This window comes from Carassius auratus, chromosome 22 (genome assembly GCF_003368295.1).
Source record: "Carassius auratus strain Wakin chromosome 22, ASM336829v1, whole genome shotgun sequence".
Classification (NCBI taxonomy): domain Eukaryota; kingdom Metazoa; phylum Chordata; class Actinopteri; order Cypriniformes; family Cyprinidae; genus Carassius; species Carassius auratus.
In genome coordinates, this window is record NC_039264.1 from 22,984,016 (window position 1) to 22,990,971 (window position 6,956).

The window sequence follows — 6,956 nt, forward strand, 5'->3', positions numbered from 1 at the left end:
ATTTTCCATGCCTAGCTATATGTCTCCAGCATTCTTCCCCTGGCTTTCCTCATTGGACGCTTAACAGTACAAAGATCTCGCTGGATTGCAGTGGCCATGTGTCAGTGTCCAGTCCTTCCTGTTTACCAGCGGCCACCATCTCAGATACAGCAGCTCTGGTGTGTTTCTCAGGTGCAGATGAACAGATCTCGACATCCAGCCCTCATTCCTGCTAAATATACTTAGCTACAAAACTATTATTGTTCAACAGATCTCTTATGGAGAACACAGCTGGTCTTCAGGCTTGTCCTTGGCGTGGTGTGGGATTCGGAGAGACATGCCTGTTACGACTCACTTGAGAGGTGCCAAGTGGCTTAGCTGGTTGCCTAATAGACACTCAACATGGTACGCCAGGATTCGACAACACCCGGCACATACTGACATGACATATTGGGAGATTCTTGGTTGTAGGACCAAAATCCAAGCATTTGTAAGTATTTTATTATGTACTATGATTATACTTGGTGGTTTCTCGTGACACCAAGTTAGTCCCACCCAATCTATTTACAAAAAGCCACTCAAGTCATCCTTCAGACAAAACAACTTAAGCCTCCTCCACCACCACACCCATGCAGACCAACCTTGAACTACACCTCTGCTCCACCATGAGAAACGGCTCAAGCATTTCGGCAGGATTGTGACAGCATGCATCATCAAAGCTGACAAACAGTGGACGGTCAGTTACACTTTTACACCAAGTCCAAAGTCTCAGAATTGAATCAACTTGCATTTCATAAGCAACAGCTGCTAAACTCATCTCGGGGCAGTTGGTGGACATTCAGTGGGTTCAAACATAAGAGCAATATTAACCAGAAGTGACAAAACAATTACGCACTTGTAATCGACACAAGATACTTACTACTCATTGCAGTTCACCAATTACATACAACAGTGGCTGTTTATGCTCAAGGCTGCATTCATTTGATCAAAAATACAGTAATACTGTCAAACATAATTTTTATTTTAACTGCAATTTATTCTTTGGATGCAACTGTGAACTTTCTGCATCATTCAGTGTGCCGTGATCCTTCAGAAATCATTCTAATATGCAGATTCGCTGCTCAAGGACCATTTCTTTTTAGCTTTTTTTTTGTGGGAATCTTTTCTGGATTCTTTGTTAAATTGCATTCATTTGAAATCGAAATCCTTTGTAACATTATAAATGCCTTTACTGTCACTTTTGATCAATTAGCCTACATGCATCCTTACTACAAATAATGGTTAAAAAAAAAACACTTTGAATGTGTATAGGTTATATATATATATATATATATATATATATATATATATATATATAGAAATGCATGCCACTTTTGACATCACATTCTGATCTTACATAGATCAACTGCAGGAACTTTGAACTCGGCCCTTGGTCTCAGCCCCTGAACTGATGACTTATTTGTTACTAGTCACAAACGTAACACCAGGAACATCTGACCACAATATGCAGAATAACTATTTATCATTAACCCTTTTAAACCCATCAAAATATCTAAATATAGGGCTCACTGTAAATGAAAGTCTTGGTTTCACATGAACGCTTTTACATGGCTGGTGTAAATATCACATGACCAGTTTGTCCTCTCGGAAAAAATGGTGTCCGTGTCAAGGGTCCGTAAAAGGAAAAATGTAAAACAGATCATCATTATAAGAGATACCGCCACCATCATTGGTGCACGTAATCTTTAAAGTGTTGTTTTTACATTTTTAAGACGTAAACACAAGCGTCATGATGTTGTATTTGGTGCACATAATCTTTAAAGTGACTTTTTATTACATTATTAAGATAAAAGTCATGATGTAAACACATACAACTGTAACCAGTGGGAAACCCAGACACTCATTTTGATGAAGTAACTGATTGCTTTATATTACAATATCACATATTCCAATGGACTCTTAACTGTAATGATATAAAGTGAAAGTAAAAATGCCTTGGAGTAAAATTTTGCTTCAAAGTTTTCAACTTTCTTGGGTTTTACTGACTAAGCTATTTCAACTCTGTGGTCTCCTACTAATTACAATTGTGACCAGGTATAAAACCAATTTTCATACCTTATACACTTAAAAAATAATTACACTGGACTGTTCAAGTGTTAAAATAAATGTGGCCACGAATTTGGGTGAATATAAGACGAAATGGGTCGATTTAACTACCCACAAACCTGAATCTGTTCACATTTCTATGCACTCCAATCCAATGACCAAAAAACACAGTATCTGTCAGATGATCTAAAGATAAAATCCAACACTTCCTAACTTCTTATGTTTAAAAAGGAGTTTGAGCTTAAGTGAAGCTCAGTGGCAACAAACCAACTAAAGCCCGGTGAGTTTAGTGCTGAGGAAGCAAAACTAGTTAGCTAACCCGGCTAACATTAGCTAATGCTGACTAACTCATCAAGCCCAATTAGCAAGCGAGCTAAATGACTAGTTTATTTCCCCCAAACTGAACACAATTGACAAGTTTCTTCTCTAAAGTGAACTGTTACATCGCATTGCATCGGTATCGAAAGAGTTGGACGGAATCCGTCAGATGTATTTGATCAAACGGGTGGTTGAGTTTGTAAAGCCTGTGTTTAACTCAACAGTCCAGTTGCTAGCGAAGCTAATGTAAAGTCAAAACACTCTGAAAACGTCCGGTTATCACTCAATCGCTCTCTGAAGGAACTTACTGAGAAGATGAAACGCTTAGTGGTCTTCCGAGGGCACTCCACGCGTCTAGTTGTTGTTATTTACCCTAGTATTTTTGGTGTGAAACTATCCCGGGGATCCCCTTCTGTCTATCTGCCCTGCCCGATGCCGCTCCGGTCGCCAAATAAAGATCTTCGCTGCCTACACATGGACCCGAGTCACCGAACCGCGCATGCGCACTGAGCACTGGCCCACATCAACACATCTACGTGAAGAAGAGCATCCTCATAGCGATTTAATTACACAAATATTTACTATGGTAAATGGTTACCATAGAGACTACTAGCTTCAGACTAAATACAATAGTTACCATAGGTAAAGTTGCTACTGTCGTTTAGAAGACCTCACACTGACTGTACACTTTTGTAAAGGGAAAGATGTCAATTTTAGGATTTGGTTATTTATGATAATGGTCAGGCAACAAAAAATGGTAATTTATTTCATAGGCTGTTGAATTACAGTAAATAAAGAAATAGTTTGTGACTATTAAATTGTAAAATCAAAGAGAACGGTTAAAATAACTGGATTATTTAAATTAAATTGAGACAAATTACTAAAAATTAAATCATTTAAAAAATGATGAAATGTTTAAATAAATTGGTACATAAAAACTGAAATTATTAAAAGAAAAACACACACACATAATTAATTAAATACCTCTTAAGTGTCAATTACCATAGTACCATAATTTACCAAACTCTGCTGCTACATTTCAAAACAAGAATCGGAATCAGAATCAGAATCAGAATCAGAATTCGGAATCAGAATTCCAAATTCCATTACAGTTGTGGCAAACGTTTTAGAGTAATGTATAGTGGTTTACATATTTTAAACTTAAACAAAATTCTACAACGCTCCAAAATAATCTGGTCAATCGTAAATCGACTATACACTGACCAACATCATCATCTTGTTTTATTAAAGTGGCTTCCAAAACTGCGGGACAAAAAGTTATATTCCACCAAGGGGCGCTCTATGGCTCACAAATGTGAATTCTCCATTGCGTTGCAATCAAATTTAATCCAAGTCTTTTTGGGAACGTGTGTATACTAAATAGTATAATCTTTTAAATATATCCAACTTCAAATACTAGTAACCGACGTGGAACTGTAAGCCTTTTGAAAAAATAGCAGGAAAATAATTTTGTTAAAAACTTTTACAGTTATCACAAACGACTGTGATTGGTCCATCCTGAAGAGCGATGCGAAAAGTAACAGAAACCACGTTGCAACGTCGTCGCAAAGCAGGCTCTAACTATCATCGTTGCCTTTATGTCTTATAAACGTTTAACATAAAATATATAGATAATGTCTAAATAATTGAATCCAATGAACATACCAAGTCCGTCAGTTTCCTGAAGTTGTTTCCGTCTGCCAGGATGGTGACCCAGGTAGAGCTCGTGATCCGGATGTGGGCTTTTTATCGACGAAATGAAACCAAAACACGTAAACTCTCTCCGGAGGATTTTTTAAAGTTCAGATCCGCACGCCAAGCCTGTTTCCTCTTCTCTTCAGAGTAAGGCATAGGCCGCAGGGCACGGACATTAATTCCTGATTTTTTTTTATGTCCTACACAGATGTTTTTTTACAAACTCTTCAGGGTTTTTTGTTGTTGTTGTTGTTGTAGCAGCCTGATACAGGACATGAGCTCATGTCAAACTCTGACACCTCACGTTCACTGTCTGCGTATGTCAAAAATGACTTTTTTTAGACAGACCGGAAGCAGAACACCGGCAAATGGAAATAGGGAGACGTCGTATTGTTTTCCAAAGCACACTTTATGCGTACTGTCAGTAGTACAAACATATTACAATTATTTAAAAGAGAAAAAAACATTTAAATAGGGTATTAAAATAGGCCTAGATATGAAAAGTTTATAAAGGTTTTTTTTTTTTTTTTTTTTTTTTCACAAGTTCTTTACTCAACTTTCATGTCGTTCTTTCAACTGTAGTTTGGAATTAAACTCAATCTTAGACGGTTTTTACATGTAGTTTCAAAGGACGACAACATCCAAAATGATTTCCCTAGTTTAATTAATTAATTCCCCACGTTTTAATTCATCATGGAGTAAAACGATCATATATATATATACTGTGGGGTCGCCTACATAAAATGTTATATTGTTATAAAAATAATAACAATAATCATGCAGTCAAGCTAGCAGGTTTGAAAAGTATATTTGGATATCTACTGACATCTGTTGGTTGTTTTGAGGTATGAAAGCACATATTTTTATGTACGACCAGATATCTCGGTGTCAATACATGGATATATTAAGTTGCGTTGCAAGATAAATACCGTACATTACATTTCAGAAAATAAGTACAACTAATTCAGTTAATAAATAGCTATTAATACTATTTAACTATGTCAAACATTTCATACTGATTACTATACAAACGTATTCTAAGATATAATTAGGCCTATGTGAATACAATTTAAATGTAACTATGATTAAGCATGCAATTTCATCTTAAAATCTAAAATTAAATTATAATCATATATTATATAATAATCTTAAAATCTAAAAATCTTCCAGTCTTAATTACAGTTTTAAAGTGAAAGGAGGGCATTAACCTGGAAATAGATGGACGGAATAATCTAAAATAATCTTCATAATCTTAAACTTCAGTTGAAAGATTCTCTTTTAATGGGATGCTAGTTATTAAAGGATGCCTAAATGCTTGCTTTACATTAGCCTTTACATTGGGTGACATATTAATAAAAGTTTAAAGAGTCTTTTCATACAAAACACGTCAATTAATAAACAATTAAGTTAATAAATAATTATTTTATAATAATTTATATTACTGGAATCAGATAAATAACACAATATCTCTGGAAACAAGCTAAATGTTCAACCACGATTCCTACTTTAGTTATTTATAGTATTTCAATTGTAGATTTTATTCGGGACGTTTTCTTAAAGAGATGACGTCCTTCTTTCACACCACTGGGGGAAGCAAAGGTTAAGCTATAATTACATTGTTCGGTAAAGACATAGCAAAGACTCTAATAAATTATTGTAGTTGTAAAAATGCTCGTCTATTTTGTAACTTTTCGTATCTTACAATATCCCAGTTTAAGTAGCCTAATAACCTTAATCGGGTTAGACGCCAAATTAACGCGTATTTAAAGTCTCTACGATGGCACGAGCTAAGGATCCTTGATCACGTAATTTTCACAGCTCACAACTTTCAGAATTGTTTCTGGAGTTGTTTTCTACTGAAACCACTGAACAATTTGTCTCTCACGTCCTCGGTTTCCCTCCTGTCAAAAATTAAATATGGCACTATTATTACTAAAAGGACACATTCACTAAAAGCATACATGTCAGTTCAGCCATAGCCACTAGATGGCAGTATAATAAAGTAATTTAAAGGGTTGACAAAACCCTGATTATATTCTGGCCTGAACCTGACCTTGACAGAACGATGGATGTGTCCTTTAACTGAAATAAATTGAATCAAATTCCAGCAGTGTGTTTATATAACTTAGTTTTGTATTCAACATTCAAGTTGTTGTAAGATCAGTGTAAGCTAGCCTAAATAAAAATCAGCATGATTTTTGATTTCAAGGCTGACTACAAAAAAATATATGATAATAATAATAATAATAATACATTTATTTACTTAATAATATAAAAATAATCAAGCAAAGTAAAACAAACAATATATGTTTCCCTAAATATATGATAAATATTATTTTATTAAAGCAAAAAAAAAAAAAAAAAAAAGAAGACAGAAACAAAGAAAAAAAATCTCCAAAATGTTCATTATTATTCTTTTACGTTGTGTGTTGACTCGTAAAGTTAATCTTGAATTATTCGTGCCCCTCGGTTAATTAATCATCTCTGTGGGTGGAAGTTGGCTGAGAAACTTCTGTCTGTCCTGAACTTCCAATCCCGCCATTTCCACAGAACACAGACCTTGTGACACCAGGGAGGGGTGAAATCTCATTTGCATGTATTTAAATGACGCATGAATAATTTACACAATTAAGGCTTGAAAAAGGAACATCTAAGAGAGGTTTAGAAGTCACGTTGAGCTTCAGGCTGGTAGTACAAAGAGAGAAAACGGGTAAAAAAACAACACACACACTTTAAGGCTTCCTGGTTGAAACAAATACGACGGTCCATAATGGCGTGTTTGGCAGCTTCACAAGCATCTATTCACTAGAACCTTCCATAAATTGTCGCCACATTAAAACGCCCCGCGCGACATTATG

At 35.4% G+C, this 6,956-nt stretch overlaps 1 protein-coding gene across 2 annotated transcripts in view; it reads right to left on the reverse strand.

Annotated features, from left to right (window-relative positions):
* The window catches only part of LOC113040058 (transcriptional repressor p66-alpha-like), a 29,775-nt gene extending 25,394 nt beyond the window's left edge, over nt 1–4,381 (reverse strand). Inside the window, exon 1 of one of the 2 annotated variants that reach the window (XM_026198290.1) lies at nt 4,069–4,381. The gene's annotated coding sequence lies outside the window, so the exon portion shown is untranslated. Of the gene's footprint in view, nt 1–2,711; nt 2,898–4,068 lie in introns of those variants that run through there. The other variant, XM_026198289.1, reaches the window with a different exon arrangement.
* Nucleotides 4,382–6,956: the final 2,575 nt, after the last annotated feature.